Raw genomic sequence first — 19,817 nt, 5'->3', positions numbered from 1 at the left:
TTAGACCTAATGTTTAGATCTTTGATCCATTTTGAGTTAACTTTTGTATAGGGTGTGAGATATGGATCCTCTTTCATTCTTTTGCATATGGATATCCAGTTCTCTAGGCACCATTTATTGAAGTGACTGTTCTGTCCCAGGTGAGTTGGCTTGACTGCCTTATCAAAGATCAAATGTCCATAGATGAGAGGGTCTATATCTGGATACTCTATTTGATTCCATGGTCAATATATCTATCTTTATGCCAGTTCCATGCTGTTTTGACCACTGTTGCTTCATAATATGCCTTAAAATCAGGCAGTGTGAGACCTCCAACTTCGTTTTTTTACCTCAAGATACTTTTAGCTATTCGGGGCACCCTGCCCTTCCAGATAAATTTGCTTATTGGTTTTTCTGTTTCTGAAAAGTAAGTTGTTGGGATTTTGATTGGTATTGTGTTGAATCTGTAAATCAATTTAGGTAAAATTGACATCTTAACCATATTTAGTCTTCCAATCCATGAACACGGTATGCCCTTCCATCTGTTTAGGTCTTCCGTGATTTCTTTTAACAATTTCTTGTAGTTTTCTTTGTATAGGTCTTTTGTCTCTTTAGTTAAATTTATTCCTAAATATTTTATTCTTTTAGTTGCAATTGTAAATGGAATTCATTTCTTAATTTCCCCCTCAGATTATTCATTACTAGTGTATTAGAGACACTACAGATTTTTGAATGTTAATCTTGTAACCTGCCACTTTGCTGTACTTGTTTATTAGCTCTAGTACTTTTGCTGTGGATTTTTCAGGGTTTTTAACATATAGTATCATATCATCTGCACACAGTGAGAGTTTTACTTCTTACTTTCCAATTTTGATGTCTTGTATTTCTTTTTCTTGTCTAATTGCTCTGGCTAGAACTTCCAACACAGTGTTGAGTAACAGTGGTGATAGTGGACATCCTTGTCTTGTTTCTGATCTCGGGAAAATTTTTCAATTTTTACCTGTTGAGGATGATATTAGCTTTGGGTTTTTCATATATTTATCATTTTAAGGAGGTTCCCTTGTATTCCTATCCTTTGAAGTGTTTTCAACAGGAAAGGATGTTGAATCTTGTCAGATGCCTTCTCTGCATCAATTGAGATGATCATGTGATTTTTCTGCTTTGATTTGTTGATACGGTGTATTACATTAATTGATTTTCTTATGTTGAACCATCCTTGCATACTTAGGATGAATCCTACTTGGTCATGATGTATAATTCTTTTCATGTGTTGCTGGGTTCGATTTGCTAGAATTTTGTTGAGGATTTTTGCGTCTATATTCATTAGAGAGATTGGTCTGTAGTTTTCTTTTTTTGTAATATGTTTGTCTGGTTTTGGTATGAGGGTGATGTTGACTTCGTAGAATGAGTTAGGTAGCTTTCCCTCCTCTTCAATTTTTGGAAGAGTTTGAGCAGGATTGGTACTAATTCATTCTTGAATGTTTGGTAGAATTCACATGTGAAGTCATCTGGTCCTGGACTTTTCTTTTTGGGGAGCTTCTTAATGACTGATTCAATTTCTTTACTTGTGATTGGTTTGTTGAGGTGTCTGTTTCTTCTCGAGTCAAAGTTGGTGTTCATGCCTTTCTAGAAAGTTGTCCATTTCATCTACATTGCTGTATTTATTAGCATAAAGATGTTCATAATATCCTGCCATTACTTCCTTTATTTCTGTGGGGTCAGTGGTTATGTCTGCTGTTCCATTTCTGATCTTATTTATTTGCATCCTCTCTCTTCTTCTTTTTGTCAATCTTGCTAAGGGCCCATCAATCTTATTGATTTTCTCATAGAACCAGCTTCTGGTTTTATCGATTTTCTCAATTGTTTTCATTTTCATTTATTTCTGCTCTAATCTTTGTTATTTCTTTCCTTTTGCTTGCTTTGGGGTTAGTTTGCTGTTCTTTCTCCAGTTCCTCCAAGTGGACAGTTAATTCCTGAATTTTTCCCTTTCTTCCCATTTGATGTAGGCATATAGGGCAATAAATTTCCCTGTTAGCACTGCCTTTGCTGTGTCCCATAAGTTTTGATATGTTGTGTTTTCATTTTCATTTGCCTCGAAAATGATTTGATTTCTCTTGTAATTTCTTCCTTGACCCACTGGTTGTTTAAGAGTGTGTTGTTGAGCGTGCACATATTTGTGAAATTTCTGGCACTCTGCCTATTATTGATTTCCAACTTCATTCCCTTATCATCTAATGAAGTGTTGTGTATGATTTCAATCTTTTTAAATTTGTTGAGACTTGCTTTGTGACCCAGCATATGGTTTGTCTTTGAGAATGATCCATGAGCATTTGAGAAAAAGGTGTATCCTGCTGTTGTGGGATGTAGTGTTCTATAGATGTCTGTTAAGTCTAACTCATTTATTGTAATATTCAAATTCTCTATTTCTTTATTGATCCTCTGTCTAGATGTTCTGTCTATTGATGAGAGTGGGGAATTGAAGTCTCCAATTATTATAGTAGATATGTGTATTTATTCCAGTAGATATGTGTATTTCTCTTTTCAGTGTTTGCTGCATGTATTTTGGAGCATTCTGGCTCGGTGTCTAAATATTTATGATTGTTATGTCTTGATGAATTGTTCCTTTTATTAATACATAATATCTTTCTTTGTCTCTTTTAGCTGTTTTACATTTTGAAGTCTGATTTGTTGAATATTAGCATAGTTACTGCTGCTCTTTTCTGATTGTTATTTCCATGAAACATCTTTTCTCAGCCTTTCACTTTCAACCTGTGTTTGTCCTTGGGTCTAAGATGTGTTTCCTGTTGACAGCATATAGATGGGTCCTGTTTTTTTGATCCATTCTGCCAATTTGTGCTTTTTGATTGGGGAGTTTCAGCCATTAATATTTAGTGTTATTACTGTATGGGTAGAACTTTCTTCTACCATTTTGCCTTTTGGATTTTGTATGTCATATCTAATTTTCCTTCTTTTTACCTTTACTCATAGTCTTCCTTTCTACACTCTTCTCCATACCTCTCTCTTCTGTCTTCCCTTTAGTATTTCTTGCAGAGCTGGTCTCTTGGTCACAAATTCTCTCAGTGACTTTTTGTCTGAAAATGTTTTAATTTCTCCCTCATTTCTGAAGGACAGTTTTGCTGGATATACAATTCTTGGTTGACAGTTTTTCTCTTTTAGTAATTTAAGTATATCATCCCACTGTCTTCTTGCCTCCATGGTTTCTGCTGAGAAATCTATGCATAGTCTTATTTAGCTTCCCTTGTGTGTGATGCATTGCTTTTCTCTTGCTGCTTTCAGGATCCTCTCTTTCTCTTTGACCTCTGACATTCTGATTAGTAAATGTCTTGGAGTATATCTATTTGGATCTGTTCTCTTTGGGGTACACTGCACTTCTTGGATCTGCACTTTTGATTCTTTCATAAGAGTTGAGAAATTTTCAGTGATAATTTCCTCCATTAGTTTTTCTTCTCCTTTTCCCTTCTCTTCTCCTTCTGGGACACCCACAACACATATATTCATGCGCTTCATATTGTCCTTCAATTCCTTGAGTCCCTACTCATATTTTTTTCATTTTTTTCCCTATATTTTCTTTTTCTTGTCAGATTTCAGGTGTTCCATCCTCCAGTTCACTGATCCTGTGTTCTACCTTTCGAAATCTAACATCGTAGGTTTCCATTGTTTTTTTCATCTCTTCTACCTTGCCTTTCATTCCCATAAGTTCTGTGATTTGTTTTTTCAGACTTTCGATTTCTTCTTTTTGTTCATTCCTTGCCTTCTTTATATCCTCCCTCAATTCATTGATTTTGCTTTTGATGAGGTTTTCCGTGTCTGTTTGTATATTCTGAATTAATTGTTTCAAGTCGTGTATCTCATTTGAATTGTTGGTTTGTTCCTTTGGGTCATATCTTCAATTTTTCTAGTGTGATTTGTTATTTTTTTGCTGAGTCTAGGCATTTATTTACCTTAATTAGTTTATTCTGCAGATTGTTTTTAGTGCTTTTACCTAGGGTTTTCTTGCTGGATGAATTTGTTTTCTGTTCTCCGACATTCAGTTCAGCCTTTTCTTTTTCTGGACCTGTAGCTTAGGTTTTGTTTAACAGATCAGAATTTTTCCTTTCTTGTTTTCTTGTTTCTTGCCCTGCCTATATGGTGCCTTCCCATCCCCCCCCCCCCCCACACACACACTTAGGAGTGTCTACTTAGGTATTCTAGACCCCAGCCGGATTTTCCCAGACCAAACTGGCCTCCTGCCAGGATGAAAGAGTCACCTGCGTTAGTTTTTCCTGAGGGTGAGACCCAGCAGGTTAAGAGGCTTTCCTGTGATATCTGGGCTCTGTTTTTCTTATCCTGCCCAGTATGTGGCGCTTGTCTGCTTGTGGGTCCCATCAGCATAATATGATGCGGTACCTTTAACTTTGGCAGACTCTTCCTGCTGGGTGGGTGGTGGAGACAGAGGAGAGGTTGTAGGCTGGTTTTTTTAATGGCTTCAAATTACCAAGCCCTGGTGTCTGAGTTCCTTTAAGAGACGAATTCCACCTGAGTTGGGCTTCATCCCTCCCCTAGGGAAGGCATAGGCTCCAGATATGCCCTCAAATGAACTTGTTTCTGCCTATGCCTGGGGCAGTTGCAGCCTGAGAAGCCCTGCCGCTAGATCCAAAGGCAGTCAAGCCTTTGTAGAAACAAAGCCACAAAAACCTCTGTTTCTTCTTTTTTTTCCTTTTTCCATCAGCCCTGCCCCTTTGGTTCCAGGGCAAAAATGAGTGACCTCTGCTTTGACCAGGTTCACATTGGCTGGGGGCCTATTTTTAGTCGTCATAATTTGTTAATTAATTCCACAATTGGCCTTTGGTTGAGCTCATCCCCTGGTGCTGTTAAATTCTCTTTACTTTCCCTTCTGGGAAGCAGCTGTGGGGGAGGGGCACAGGCCACTGCGGCTCGTGAAACTCAAGTTCTGGCAGGGCTCGCAACCGGTCCAGCTGACCCAGACTGGGGTATGCTGTTTGTCCAGTCACTGACATGGCCCCAGGAGCTTTTCTGTACTGTTCCTGGTTATTTAGTAGTTGTTCTGAAAGATGAACTAAATCGCACACCTTGCTAAGCCGCCATCTTGTGCCTCTCCTGCCAAAAAAGCTCTCACTGATTACTTTTTTTAACCAATTCCCTGAGGAGAATAATGAAACTTTCCCTCTGCCTCATAGGATAACAAATTTGGATTTTGTTTTACAGACAGAAGGAATGAAGTCTGGTCCGTTCATTGAAGGTACTTAACTAACAAAGACTTCATTTTAGGAAGGATTCACCTCATTTTGGCCTTTATTCTTATCATAGAGGTTTTTTTCATTGAGAAACAAACACAACATACAAAGATGAACATTTTTAACATATAAACATTCCATATGTGGTGTACAATCAGTGGTTCACAATATCATCACAAAGTAGTATAGTCATCACCATGATCATCTTTTAGAACATTTGCATCACTCCAGAAAAAGAAAAAACTCGTAAGTACCATACCCCTTACCTCTCCCTCTCATTGACAACTGGTATTTCCATCTACCCAGTGTATTTTAACCTTTGTTCCCCCTATTTTTTTCTCTGTACCTCTTACCACTCCCTTTCATTGATCACTGGTATTTCAGTCTACGCAATTTATTTTAACATTTCCCCCCATTATTTATTTATTTTTAATCCATATTTTTTACTCATCTGTCCATATAGTAGATAAAAGCTGCATCAGACAGAAGGTTTTCGCAACCACACAGATCATTATACATTCATCTTTAAGAAACATGGCTTCTGCAACACAGCTCTGCAGTTTCAGGTGCTTCCCTCTATCCTCTTTATATACCTTAAACTAAAAAGGGGATATCTATATAATGCATAAGAATAACCTCCAGGATAACCTCTTGACTCTGTTTGAAATCTCTCATCCACTGACCCTTCATTTTGTCTCATTTCTCTCTTCCCCCTTTTGGTTGAGAAGGTTTTTTCAATCCTTGGATGCTGAGTCTCAGCTCATTCTAGGATTTCTTTCCCACATTGCCAGGGAGGTTTACACCCCTGGGAGTCATGTCCCAAGTAGAGAGGGGGAGAGCAGTGAGTTCGTTTGCCATGTTGGTTGAGAGAGAGATAGGCCTCATCTGAGCAACAAAAGAGGTTCTCTGGGTGTGACTCTTAGCCCTAATTTCAAATAGTCTTAGCCTGTCTTTTGGAAATAAGTTTCATATGAGCAAACCCAAAAATTGAGGGCTTGGACTATTGATATGGTTGTCCCCACTGCTTGCCAGAATATCAGAAATTCTCCAAAAGGGGAAGTTGAATTTTCCCCTTTTTTGCCCTTCCTCCAAGGGAATTTTGCAAACACTTTTTTATTCACTGTTCAAATCACTCTGGGATTTATCAGGGCATCACACTGGATAAACCTACAAAATCTAATGCCATTTTCAAGGTTCCATATCATAGAGATTTTAAAGAGAAGAAATTGCCTGGTGGCATTAAAATCACCCCCCCACCCCACCCCAGACTCTGTGGAAATCTAACTCAGTGTATTTTAGGGTACTCTAATCTGGGTGTGGTTGAAAATCTAAAAGATATTACCTTGCTTTCTCTCATCTGGTTGAAACTCCCAGTGCTTAGCCTGGCTTTAGTAAAATACTTGAAAATTCTCTAAATTTGCCATTTTGAATTATGACCGTAACCTCAGTAACCTTTACTCTTTCTCCCTGGAATAACCTCACATGCCTTATTTACCGAGTGAACTCTTGATCATCCTCCACAATACTTTCACAGAGTTGGCCATTTATTCTTGGGTGTTCTCACTGTACCTATGTATACCTCTATCACATGTCACACATAACTGCTTATTTGTCCTCCAATGTTAGCCTTTTGATACTGTTGACTGTCATGTGGTAGGTTATTCAATAAATTCTGAAAGAATGAATGAGTGATTGGACATATTTCCTAAAATACAAGTAGCTATTTTCTAAAAAATAAAAGCCAGTTATAATATTTGATCTCGGTAGATATATGTATTTTAATTCTTTTTCAGAAAGGATGATACTTTTGCATTAATTTTTCAGTGATACCAATGATGTATATTTACAAGTGAGGGTGGTTATTGCAGCTATAGAACAGAGTGATATGCTTAACTGGTTCATATGAGTATCAGACACATGACCTTGGCCTGTTTAGCATGGTCCTCTCATAAGTGGATTTAATTTTAGTGAACCCTTAGAGAAATACTTTGAAATGCTCTGGTTCTATATGCAGAATTTAGGAATCATAAATCTAATGTATAAATCTGGATTAAAGCCAGCACATGGGCCTATGTAGGCATTTTGACGTTTTGATTGGGCCAGTGTAGGCATTATGACAGTGGCAATTTTCTTTATCTCATATTAAAATAAAATTCCAAAATATATATTAAAATTAAATTCATCTGAAAGTTTTGTCATTTTACTTCAGCATGTAATTTGTCATGCTGATGCTAATTTAATAAGATCTGAGTGAAGCCTGCCATGCCAGAGACCCAGATTTGATCCGTGGTGCCTGCCCATGCAAAAAAAAAAAAAAAAGAGAGATCTGAGTAGAATTACTGCCATTTGTTCAGAAGTCTAGAGTAAGATTGGAAAAGTAAATTAATAGGTATTGAGTGCCAGTTTAGGATTTAGTGCTGTTAATACATACAATGTATGACTTTGGTCTTGATGTCAAACAGCCTATATTTTATTTGGTAATGTAAGAATACAGTAATGCGAAGTAAGTTCTAGATGTTTCTAACAGATACAGGTTAGAATCATTGCTTTTTTTTTTAAGCCAGTTATGAGTTGTACAACATTGGCCACATTGATATCTCTGGAACTCTGTTCCACTGTTTGCAGATGAGATAAGAATATATTCAACTTGGAAGTTTTGGTCTTTGAGAATTAATGACAATGCAGATAAAACATGTGGCACACAGTAAGTGCACATAATGCATGTTTGAATGAAAGAGTAGACTAAATAGAGCTTTATTGGGGCAGTTTGAAGATCAGACCATTGTCGGCTGATTTCATGATAACATCAGTCAAGCTCAGTAATTGATTTGATGGGCAACCTTGGAAACGTCCTCCATTTTTTCATTGTAGAATAAGGTGACTGACCTTCTGTTTTTAAGAGTTAAGAAAGTCCTTTAGAATAGTGTTCATATCATAGTTAGCCTATGGAGCCATCTGACCAGTGGTATGCACAGGAAAGGTCAAATACAAGGAATGGTTTATTAAATGCAGCAAACAAGGAGTAAAATAAGAAAGCAAATATCCCAGAGATAGTTTATTTTTTCTGAGCCCCCTCCCCCACTCCTTGAATGTGAGTTTGTGAGTTTCAGTTGTTTATTCACACATATTGCATCCTTTGCTGTTTTCCACAACAGTTATACAGCTTATTCTGGATGCTTATGTGTCAGCTAGTGGGGCATTTTAATTTTGCTAAATGTTCCAAATTTTGCTAAATGTTCTAAATTCTGTTTGGGTTGGATGACTGTTATTAATCTAAAGCATTTTCCTTTCATGTCTGTTGTTTTTCTCTGAAGAGTTGGTGCTCTGGAGCTTAGTCTCTGCTTTGAAAACTGAAAATACATTTTCCTAGGTGTGTTTTATTTTAATTCACTCTGTTCCATACTACAGGGCTCTCAACTGCTTGGAGTCTTTCCTACATGATTAAAATTGATGCCTTGTCCTTCAGAGTCATATCGGATGTAACCACTGTGTTGATCAGTATTCAGCTATCAGTTATGGTTCTGAAAAAGAATTACTTCCCTAGAATGGAAAGTGAACAGCTGAGCCAGAAAATGAAGCCCTTGTCCATTTTCAGTCAAAATTTAGGGGAGAAGTTAGTAGCAATTTCAAAATTAGAATTTAGATTAAGCAAAGTAACAGTTGGATCAACCCCCAAATTTAGTGCTTATCACAGGTTAGCTGATATGAGGTATACATATTTTGCCAGAAGTATTTTTGGAAACTGCTTAGTGTTCAAGGAATTATGCAAGCTTTGTGGTATATTTGGGATTATGAAAGTCATTTTCTAGACTTTCATGTTCTTTCTCTGGGGAACATTAATCTATTAATATCCATAGGAATTTCTCTAATAATGATGTCATTTACTCCATTCAGTCCCTTTGGCCCAGAGATTTAAACTATTTTACATTAATTTTGTCAGAAATTCTTTTTTTTTTCTTTTTAATTTTTTATTAATTAAAAAAAATTACGAGAAACAAACACTCCCAACACATACACTCAGCAATTCACAATATCATCACTTAGTTGCATATTCATCATCATGATCATTTCCCAGAACATTAGCATCAATTCAAAAAAAGAAATAAAAAGACAACAGAAAAATATAACAAACAGAAGAAAAAAAATTTTGCATGCCATACCCCTTACTGATCCCTTTCATTGATCACTAGCATTTCAAACAATCTATTTTAACATTTGTTCCCCCTATTATTTAATTTTTATTCCATATATTCTACTCATCTGTTGACAAGGTAGATAAAAGGAGCATCAGACACAAGGTTTTCACAATCACACAGTCACATTGTGAAAGCTATATCATTATGCAATCATCATCAAGAAACATGGCTACTGGAACACAGCTCTACATTTTCCGGCAGTTCCCTCCAGCCTCTCCACGACATCTTGAAGGAGAAGGTGATATCTACTTAATGCATAAGAATAACCTCCAGGATAACCTCTCAACTCTGTTTGGAATCTCTCAGCCATTGACACTTTGTCTCATTTCACTCTTCCCCCTTTTGTTCAAGAAGGTTTTCTCAGTCCCTTGATGCTGGGTCTCAGCTCATTCTAGAGTTTTTCTCAATCCCTTGGTGTTGAATCTCAGCTCATTCTTGGATTTCTGTCCCATGCTGCCAGGAAGGTCCACATCCCTGGTAGTCATGTCCCACGTGAACAGGAGGAGGTTGGTGAGTCTGCTTGTTGTGTTGGCTGGAGAGAGAGGCCACATCTGAGCAACAAAAGAGGTTCTCTTGGGGGTGACTCTTAGGCCTAATTTTAAGTAGACTTGACCTATCCCCTGTGGGGTTAAGTTTCATATGAACAAACCCCAAGACTGGGGGCTCAGCCTATAGCTTTGGTTGTCCATACTGCTTGTGAGAATATCAAGAATTCAACTTGGGGACGTGGAGTTTTCCCCCGTTCTCACCATTCCCCGAAGGGGACTTTGCAAATACTTTTCCACTCACTGATCAAATCACTCTGGGATTCATCGGGGCATCACCTGGACAAACCAACAAAATCTCATGTCCTATACAAAGTTCCATGTACTTAAGGTGTTCAATCAACTATCTACATAAGTTATATTAGGAGATGCACTAGTCAAAGTATAGATTTGTACTAAATAAACATTTTTTGCTTTAGTCTCACACGTTAGTTGAGATTTTAAAATATTAATTACCATCTATTTTCAGCACACTACTATAATGACATTCTTTTGTTCTTCCTCATGCAAAAACATTTTTAAATTTGTACATTTAGTGACTATCATTATTCACTCTAGGCATTCCTAGATTACTCCATCTCAGTCTTTATCGTCTATCTTTCTTTGTGATTTCATTTATGCCCCTGCCCTCCTCCGCCTCTCATTCTCGTATGCAGTTTCATTCAGTGTTTTAACATAATTGTATTACAGTTAGGTAATACTGTGCTGTCCATTTCTGAGTTTTTGTATTCAGTCCTGTTGCACTATCTGTATCCATTCAGCTCCAATTACCCAATATCTCACCCTATTTCTATCTCCTGATGGTCTCTTTTACCAAGGAAATATGCCAAGTTTATTCACTAATGTCAGTTCATATCAGTGAGACCGTACAGTATTTGTCCTTTTGTTTCTGGCTAATCACACTCAGCATAATGTCCTTAAGGTCCGTTCATGTTGTTACATGCTTCATAACTTTATTCTGTCTTACAGCTGCATAATATTCCATCTTATGTAAATGTCACAGTTTGTTTAGCCAACTCTCTGTTGATGGACATTTTGGCTGTTTCCATCTCTTGGTAATTGTTAATAATGCTGCTATAAACATTAGTGTGTAAATGTCCATTTGTGTCCTTGGCCTCGTGTCCTTTGAGTAGAGACAACATATAGATGGGTCCTGTTTTTTAATCCATTCTGCCAGACTATGTCTTTTGATTGGAGAGTTTAATCCATTAACATTGTGTTATTACTGCATGGGTAGTACTGTCTTCTACTATTTTGTCTTCTGAATTTTATATGTCATATCTAATTTTCCTTCTTTTTTTTTTTTTTTTTTTTTTTAAAGGAAAGACAGAGAGAAGGAAGGAAGGATAGAAGGAAGGAAGGGAGGAAGAAAGGGAAACATTTTCTTGTTTTATTGTATTTTGTTTCTCCGTTTTTGTTACATGGGCTGGGGCCGGGAATCGAACCGAGGTCCTCCGGCATAGCAGGCAAGCACTTTGCCCGCTGAGCCACCGCGGCCCGCCCTAATTTTCCTTCTTTTTACCTTTACTCATAGTCTTCCTTTCTACTCTCTTCTCCACACCTCTCTCTTCTGTCTTTGTATCTTCTAGTGTTCCCTTTAGTATTTCTTGCAGAGCTGATCTCTTGGTCACAAATTCTCTCAGTGATTTTTTGTCTGAAAATGTTTTAATTTCTCCCTCATTTTTGAAGGACAGTTTTGCTGGATATAGAATTCTTGGTTGGCAGTTTTTCTCTTTTAATAATTTAAATATATTATCCCACTGTCTTCTCGCCTCCATGGTTTCTGCTGAGAGATCTGCGCATAGTCTTATTGGGCTTCCCTTGTATGTGATGGATTGCTTTTCTCTTGCTGCTTTCAAGATCCTCTCTTTCTCTTTGACCTCTCACATTCTGATTATTAAATATCTTGGCGTATGTCTATTTGGATCTATTCTCTTTGGGGTATGCTGCACTTCTTGAATCTGTAATTTTAAGTCTTTCATAAGAGTTGGGAAATTTTCAGTGATAATTTCCTCCATTAGTTTTTCTCCTCCTTTTCCCTTCTCTTCTCCTTCTGGGACACCCACAACACGTATATTCGTGTGCTTCATGTTGTCTTTCCAGTTCCCTGAGTCCCTGCTCATATTTTTCCATTTTTTTCCCGATGGTTTCTGTTTCTTGTCGGATTTCAGATGTTCCGTCCTCCAGTTCAGAAATCCTATGTTCTGTCTCTCGAAATCTACCATTGTAGGTTTCCATTGTTTTTTTCACCTATTCTACTGTGTCTTTCATTCCCATACGTTCTGTGATTTGTTTTTTCAGAGTTTCAGTTTCTTCTTTTTGTTCTTTCCTTGCCTTCTTTATATCCTCCCTCAATTCATTGATTTGGTTTTTGAAGAGGTTTTCCATGTCTGTTTGTACATTCTGAATTAATTGTTTCAGCTCCTGTATGTCATTTGAATTGTTGGTTTGTTCCTTTGACTGGACCATATCTTCAACTTTCCTAGTGTGATTTGTTATTTTTTGCTGGCATCTAGGCATTTATTTACCTTAATTAGTTTATTCTGGAGATTGCTTTCACTTCTTTTATCTAGGGTTTTCTTGCTGGATGAATTTGTTGTCTATGTTCTTTGACATTCCGTTCAGCTTTATCTGGACCTTTAGCTTAAGTTTTGTTTAACAGAGGAGAATTTTTCAGTTCTTGTTTTCTTGTTTCTTGCCCTGCTTGTGTGGTGCCTTTCCCCCACACACACTTAGGAGGGTCTACTTAGATATTATAGACCCCAGCCAGATTTTCCCAGACCAAACTGGCCTCCTATCAGGAGGAAAGAGTCATCTGCGTTGGTTTTCCCTGAGGGTGAGACCCAGCAGGTTGAAAGACTTTCCTGTGAAGTCTCTGGACTCTGTTTTTCTTTGTCCTGCCCAGTATGTGGCGCTTGTCTGACTGCAGGTCCCACCAGCATAAGATGATGCGGTACCTTTAACTTTGGCAGACTCTCCCTGCTGGGGGCGTGGTGGAGACAGGAGAGGTTGTAGGCTGGTTTTAATGACTTCAAATTACCAAGCCCTGGTGTCTGAATTCCTTGATGGAGGAATTCCACCTGGGTGGGGCTTCACCCCTCCCCTGGGAAAGGCGCGAGCTCCAGATAAGCCCCCAAAAGAGCTCACTTCTGCCTATGCCTGGGGCAGTTGCAGCCTGAGAAGTCCTGCTGCTATATCCAGAGGCAGTGAAGCCTTTGTAGATACACAGCCACAAAAACCTCTGTTTCCTTCTCCCCCCCCCCCCTTTTCTGTCAGTCCTGCCCCCTTGGTGCCGGGGCAAAAATGAGCAACCTCCGTTTTGATCAGGTTCACCTAAGCTGGGGGCCTATTTTTAGTAGTCAGAATTTGTTGATTAGTTCCGCAATTGGCGTTTGATTGTGCCCAGTCCCTGCTGCTGGTAAAGTCCTTTCCTTTCCCCTCTGGGAAGCAGCTTGTGTGGGATGGGCGCTGGCTGCCGCCGCTTTGGGAACTCATGGTTTTGGGGAGTGCTAGCAGCTGGTCCAGCTGGTTCAGACTGGGGTATGCTGTGCGTGTGGTCACTGACGTGGCCCCAGGAGCTGTTCTGTACTGTTTCTGGTTATTTAGTAGTTTTTCTGGAGGATGAACTAAAATGCGCACATTGTTAAGCCGCCATCTTTACCCGGAAGTTGATTTCAGCCTTTGTGTCAGTAATTCTTAATAGTATCCCTGTGTGGCTGCTTTTAGATGAAGTATGTGAGAACTTGCTCCAATTTACATAGTAGGTCAGTCCTTTGAATGGGAAATTAGACCCAGGATTTGTGGTTCCTTGTTTAGCATGTTTTAGTTTTCCTAGCTCACTTCCTTCTCCATCTTTTCTTTCTATGATGAGGAAATGATATCAAGCAAATAGCAAGGAGCATAAGGTTTTCTAAGATGTTAGAGACTATTTGACCTTTAGGATTTCCCAATCCTTGGCTTCGATGGAAGAAAACAGCCAAAGACTGATGTTAACACATGAAATGTCTTAGTCGTTTTTTTTTTTTTGACTAGTGCATACTTTTATTTTTGTTCTCTTTTTTCTTTCTCTTGTTGGGAGGAGGTGAGTGTTAGAATTTTTTTTGTGTGTGCCAGCTTTATAGGTGGCCATCCACCTGTTTTTAATACTCAGCAGATATCGTTACTTTTCGATTGGAGACTAGAGGAGGTGAAGTAGCCTCTCTGGGATGGGGTTGAGAGGAGGTTGGAATAGAGGATGGAGGACCTTTCTGTGTGTTTTCTTAGTCATAGGACTCTGAATCCCAAATGGCTAAATTTAGCTCAGGTTCCTGTTGAAAGCATCATTTTTGGGGGCGTGTAGTGGGGGGAGAACGGAAAACCTTCTGTGTATCCTGCTCCATGAAGCCAATAGGGAAGCAGGAGGAGGTGATGTTGCCATGGAGATGGTAGCTGTGTGCAAGGGGAGAGCAGCAGGGTTTAGAATTCCAGGAAGGAAGAGAGAGTGATGTCATCAGATTCCATGGACCAGCCCAGGAACCCCTGTGAGGTTGGTGGGGAGTTGGGAGTGTATGGGGGTGGTAGAGTGGGTGTTTGTGCAGGGGAATTGTGGCTTCAGTAAGGTGTGGGGAGTCCATTTCAAGCAGAGAGGTTGGTGGTTGTATGAAATTGTACAGCTCTGCATTAATGCCTGATTTAAAAAAAATCTGTAAATCATTCTGATTTTGCAGAATATTTTCTTTGTTGATACAGGGCATATTCATTAAACAAAGGAGCTCATCTAGATGTAGACTTCTAGTATCTTTTTATAGTTACATCCCCATAGCATTTGTGTGTGTCTTTATCCCTTGTATGTGAGGGTATTTGTGTGCATATTTTTGATATATAGTTGCCTTTGTACAATGCCTTTTATGGAGCTGCATGCAGTTAAATGCTTCATTAATGTCCGATTATGGTATTTATTTTTATATGGGTGGGTGTGTATAAATAGAACACACTTAAAGAATCTGAAAAGCAAATCAAAGCAGTTGCTTTTGCAGGAGAAATTCAACTAAGAGAAACTGCATGCTTTAAGATAGACGTTCTGAATATGCATGTTTGTATTACTTGTGAAGGGCAACTGTGTTTCTTCTAATATGGCTGAGAGATGTAATTTTTTTTTTCAACGACTATAACAGAACCTGTGAATCAAATGCAAATTGCCCTTCAAAATAGTCACCTTGGGGAAGACTACGAACTGACTCTTGTGATACAGCCATTGCGCAAAACATAAAGAACTCTTTGGAATCAGCTTCAGACACAAGTGATGAGGAAAACATTTTCAATACCGAGCATTGAATTTTTTCTTAAAAAAAGAGTACCTAGCTTGGTCAGACACTAGATTTCTTTGAGTTGGCTTTTCCTGGCTTGGGGTTGTGGTGAAAATATCAAATCTGTGCTCAAATGATGAGTTTTTATCACAGCTGAAGATGTTGAAGTCATAGGTTTAGGTTCTGAAGGCATTTTCGGATGAAGAGCTCCTAGGTGGTTTATTTTAGTAGAGGCAGTGTTTCGGGTGATTGTAGCGTCTGAGGAATAAGAGCGTAGCCTACCCAGGGCAACATCTTCTGAGGTAACCCATTTAGATTTATTTGTTCGTATGTTGGTTAAAATCAGTGTTATTACGTTTGGTAGTGTGGGAAGCAGTGTTATGCAGTGTCTGAGAGCACAGACTTTTTGGAATCAGATGAGCTTAAGTCTGAACCCCTGTTTGCTACTCATCAACTGATCTTGGGCGCATAACTGATCTTGAACAAATAAGCAAGTCGCCTGTATAATGGTAATGATGGTGTTATAGATACTAGTGTTATGGAGTGGTTGTGAGGATTAAGTACACTAATATGTAAAGCAGTTAGAATAGTGTCTGACAATTGGTATGTTCTCAGTCAATGCTTGCTGTGGTTCTTGTCAATAATTGTACTCATACATTTCTTGGAATTATAGAATTATGTAAGATAGGTGGTCCTTGTAGATAGCCTAGGCTTAACAGTCTAGGTCCCCATTCTATATTAAAATTTACCTGGGCCCCATCTAGATATCCACTGAATACCCAGGAGTGAGGGTCCCAGGAAGTGATAGTTTTATAAAGATCTCCAGGTGGATTCTTATCATCAGCCAGGTTTGGGAACAATTCAGTTTAATATATTTAGAGTGTGAAGCCTCATCATCTCCTGAGAGCTTGTTAGAAATGCAGAATCTCAGGTGTTACCCCGGACCTACTGAATCAGAATCTGCATTTTAAACAAGATTTCTCTAGTTACCTGTATGCATATTAAACTTTAAGAAACACTGCCTTTTTTTGGCCATAGGGAATAAATGGGTAATTGTTCCTGGTTAAGGGTGCGTTATCTCTCATTTGTTCCCATTGGTGGAAGAAAAACAGTCTGGCTACATCAGTGGGTAGATGAGCATGCACTCATCTTCCCTTTTCCTTGGTTTAGGGATAAATGGTTCTCTGGACTAAACCACTGTGTGCAAAGACCTGAGCTATAATTGTCGCTCTGGCTTTGCACTTACTAGCTGTTTGACATTGGCTCAGCCATTTAACCTCTCTGAGTCTTGTTCTTCTCTCATCTGATAATGGAAATAATTATATATGTATTTTATGAAATAATGTATATAAAGTATCTAGCACATTATAGTGCCTGCATGTGTTAGTGTTTTCCCCTTTCCCCTCTCCCTCAGCCTTTTCATTCATAATCTATGTAGACGTTCTGTTCCTTCAGAATGGGCCACCAATTGAGTCACAATACTACCTAGTCTGTGTAGGTTCCTTACCTCTTGCCCTTTTCCCGCTATCTTGAACATCTGATTGTACTTAAGAAAAACTCCACTTTGTATTTCTCTGCCTCTTTTCTTTTTCTACAAAGTGCCCTTTACTTAGTGGACATTATTATCCAATGCTCTGGAAGAGGAAGAATGTAAAAGCTGGGTAGTTGAGCTGGTAGAGGAATCATGTCTGAGGAATCTGATTGAGGCAGCTGTTTTATGAATTTCTTAATAGTTGACATATGTTCCAAAAAATGACATATGTATTTTTTTTTTTTTTTTTTTTTTTTTTTTTTTTTATTAAAGGAAAGACAGAGAGAAGGAAGGAAGGATAGAAGGAAGGAAGAGAGGAAGAAAGGGAAACATCTTTTAAACATTTTCTTGTTTTATTGTATTTTGTTTCTCCGTTTTCGTTACATGGGCTGGGGCCGGGAATCGAACCGAGGTCCTCCGGCATAGCAGGCAAGCACTTTGCCCGCTGAGCCACCGCGGCCCACCCGACATATGTATTTTTAAAAAACTAGAATTAAAAAAAAAAAGTTACTGAACCCTGAAACCTTCAGATGACTTCATTTGAGGCTTCACACTGATTTCAAAACAAGAATTAACATGTTAGTTATTAGAAGATCATTGAATTATAAATAATGAATATTATCTTTCTGCTGACCAGGGAATTAATACAATGAGAGGAAATGTAGGGACTTGTTCTGGGGACACCAGAAGTAGATGCAGAGGTTTGGGTCAGAGGGTTGGCAATTGTAGCCACTAGGGAATTGGAAGCAACAGCAGAAGTAAGAAATAGGAAAGTCCATTTTTACTTACTCCTATAAGTTTTAGGGATTTGAGGGATAAGGCAAGAATGTGAAGTTTAAGCATTTAACGATAATTATAATTTTCCTCTATAGGGTAGGTACAATCCTCGGTGATTTTGTATATGTTATGCCTAATGTTGTCTTAACACTCCTGAGAAATAGGCGTAATCACATTTATTTTGTAAATCAGAAAGTTGAAGTTGTGGAAGGTCGAATAACTTCTTTTAATAAATAACAGAACTGGTTTGACATCATGTTGAATAGTTGTGTGAGTGAAGAGACTGATTTAAAAGCTAAATTGAAACCCAGTTTAAAATCAAATTTATTTTTTTGTCTATATTGACCTTTCTGGCTCTGGTGGGATTGTTAATTTAATTTAGAACTGTAGTATCTATCACGTTAGCCTGTCTCAAAAGGATATTTTTGATATCCCTAATTGCAGAATTATCCTTTTGGGATATATTTCCTTTATTTCCTGAGGCGAATTATGAGGTATCTTTTTTTTAAGTGCCAAAGCTTGTGAAGTCTTCAGTTTAGTGAAGCACCAGTTTGAATGGAATCTCACAGCATGGACTGGTTTGTTGGTGGTTAAAACTTGGCATAGTCATAATAAGTACTTATATAGTCATGTCTGTTATTCTATTCAGATTAAGATGCAGATAATTGTCAATTGCACAAAATGAATTTCATATTCTTTGATAGATTTATAAGCTGTAGTTGGGAAAATCCCAAACTTGCAATTAGGAGACTTGGTTTCCTTGCGGTTTTTTTTTGTTGTTGTTGTTATTGTTGTTGTTGTTATTTATTGCTTATGAGACCTTGGATATGTCAGTTAACCTCAGTGAACCTAAAACTTCTCCTTATCAATTAAAAAAGAAATAATGTTATCTAATAGGAATGCTAGGGATGAGGAGATGTGTTTGATATCAAGTTCTGCCCCCCTACGGGCTCTATAACTGTGGGAAGGACATTTAAAACTTTGTGGTATTTTGGTTTTCATATCTGTGAAGTCAGTCTATGCTGTGTGTGAGTGTGGGTCAAGGTGAGGAGTATGCAGTTAAGGGAATTGGATTAAAATTAGTTGATCTTTGTGAAATGAGACTAAGTATCAATGGCTGAGAAATTCCATACAGAGTCGAGAGGTTATCCTGGAGGTTATTCTTACGCATTAAGTAGATATCACCTTGTTGTTCAAGATGTAGCGGAGAGATTGGAGGGAACTGCCTGAAAATGTAGAGCTGTGTTCCAGTAGCCATGTTTCTTGATGATGATTGAACAATGATATAGCTTTCACAGTGTGACTCTGAATGTGAAAACCTTGTGTCTGATGCTCCTTTTATCTGCCATATCAACAAAAGAGTAGAACATATGGAATAAAAATAAATAATAGGGGAAACAAATGTTAAAATAAATTTAGTTTGAAATGCTAGTGGTAAATGAAAGTGAGGGGTAAGGGGTATGGTATGTATAACTTTTTCCTCTATTATTGTTTTATTTCTTTTTCTGTTGTCTTATTTCTTTTTCTAAATCGATGCAAATGTTCTAAGAAGTGATGAATATGCAACTATGTGATGATATTAAGAATTACTGATTATATATATGTAGAATGGAATGATATCTTATTGTTTTGTTTGTTGTTAATTTTTTTTAATTAATAAAAAAAAATAAAGTAAACCCCCCCAAAAAAAATTAGTTGATCTTTGAGGTTCTGTAAATCTATGATCCTATAATTATAAAATCTGCTTATGTTTTGTATGTAGTGAAGTTATATACAACAAATAAGGCGTTATTTCTTAGTATCATTGTTCTTTAGCAGTGCTACTCTGTTAAGGGACAGACACTGTGCAATTCACTTTGCTTGTATCGTCTCAATTTTTGCAACAACCCTATGAAGTAGGTGATGTTCTCATTTAAAAGGTGAAGAAATTGAAACCCACAGATAAAGTAACTTTCCATGATCATGGAGCTAGACATTTATTCTTACAGTTCTCCAGGCTAAAAGTGTGCAATCAAGATGTCAACAGGGTCTTGTTTCCTCTGAAATCTGTAGAAAAGAATCTCTTCCCTGCTTCTCTGCTGACTTTTGGCATTGATTTGCCAGCAGTCCATGGTGTTCTCTGCCTCATTCGTCACGTGTTATGCTCCCCCGTCTGTGTCCAAATTTTCTCTTCTTATAAGGACACCAGAGATATTGAATTGAAACCACCCTACTTCAGTATGACCTCATTTTTAATTTGCCTTATTTCA

General features: G+C 38.0%; 1 protein-coding gene across 18 annotated transcripts in view; it reads left to right on the top strand.

Moving 5' to 3' along the window:
• Positions 1 to 19,817, top strand: part of RBFOX2 (RNA binding fox-1 homolog 2) — a 393,928-nt gene that overhangs the window by 112,279 nt on the left and 261,832 nt on the right. Inside the window, exon 1 of one of the 18 annotated variants that reach the window (XR_013179266.1) lies at positions 12,968 to 14,500. The exons of the other annotated variants lie outside the window; for them this stretch is intronic. The gene's annotated coding sequence lies outside the window, so the exon portion shown is untranslated. Of the gene's footprint in view, positions 1 to 12,967; positions 14,501 to 19,817 lie in introns of those variants that run through there. 18 annotated transcript variants of the gene reach the window in all.

Source organism: Tamandua tetradactyla, chromosome 7 (genome assembly GCF_023851605.1).
Source record: "Tamandua tetradactyla isolate mTamTet1 chromosome 7, mTamTet1.pri, whole genome shotgun sequence".
NCBI classification, from domain to species: domain Eukaryota; kingdom Metazoa; phylum Chordata; class Mammalia; order Pilosa; family Myrmecophagidae; genus Tamandua; species Tamandua tetradactyla.
This window is presented reverse-complemented; position numbering and strand designations above follow the sequence as displayed.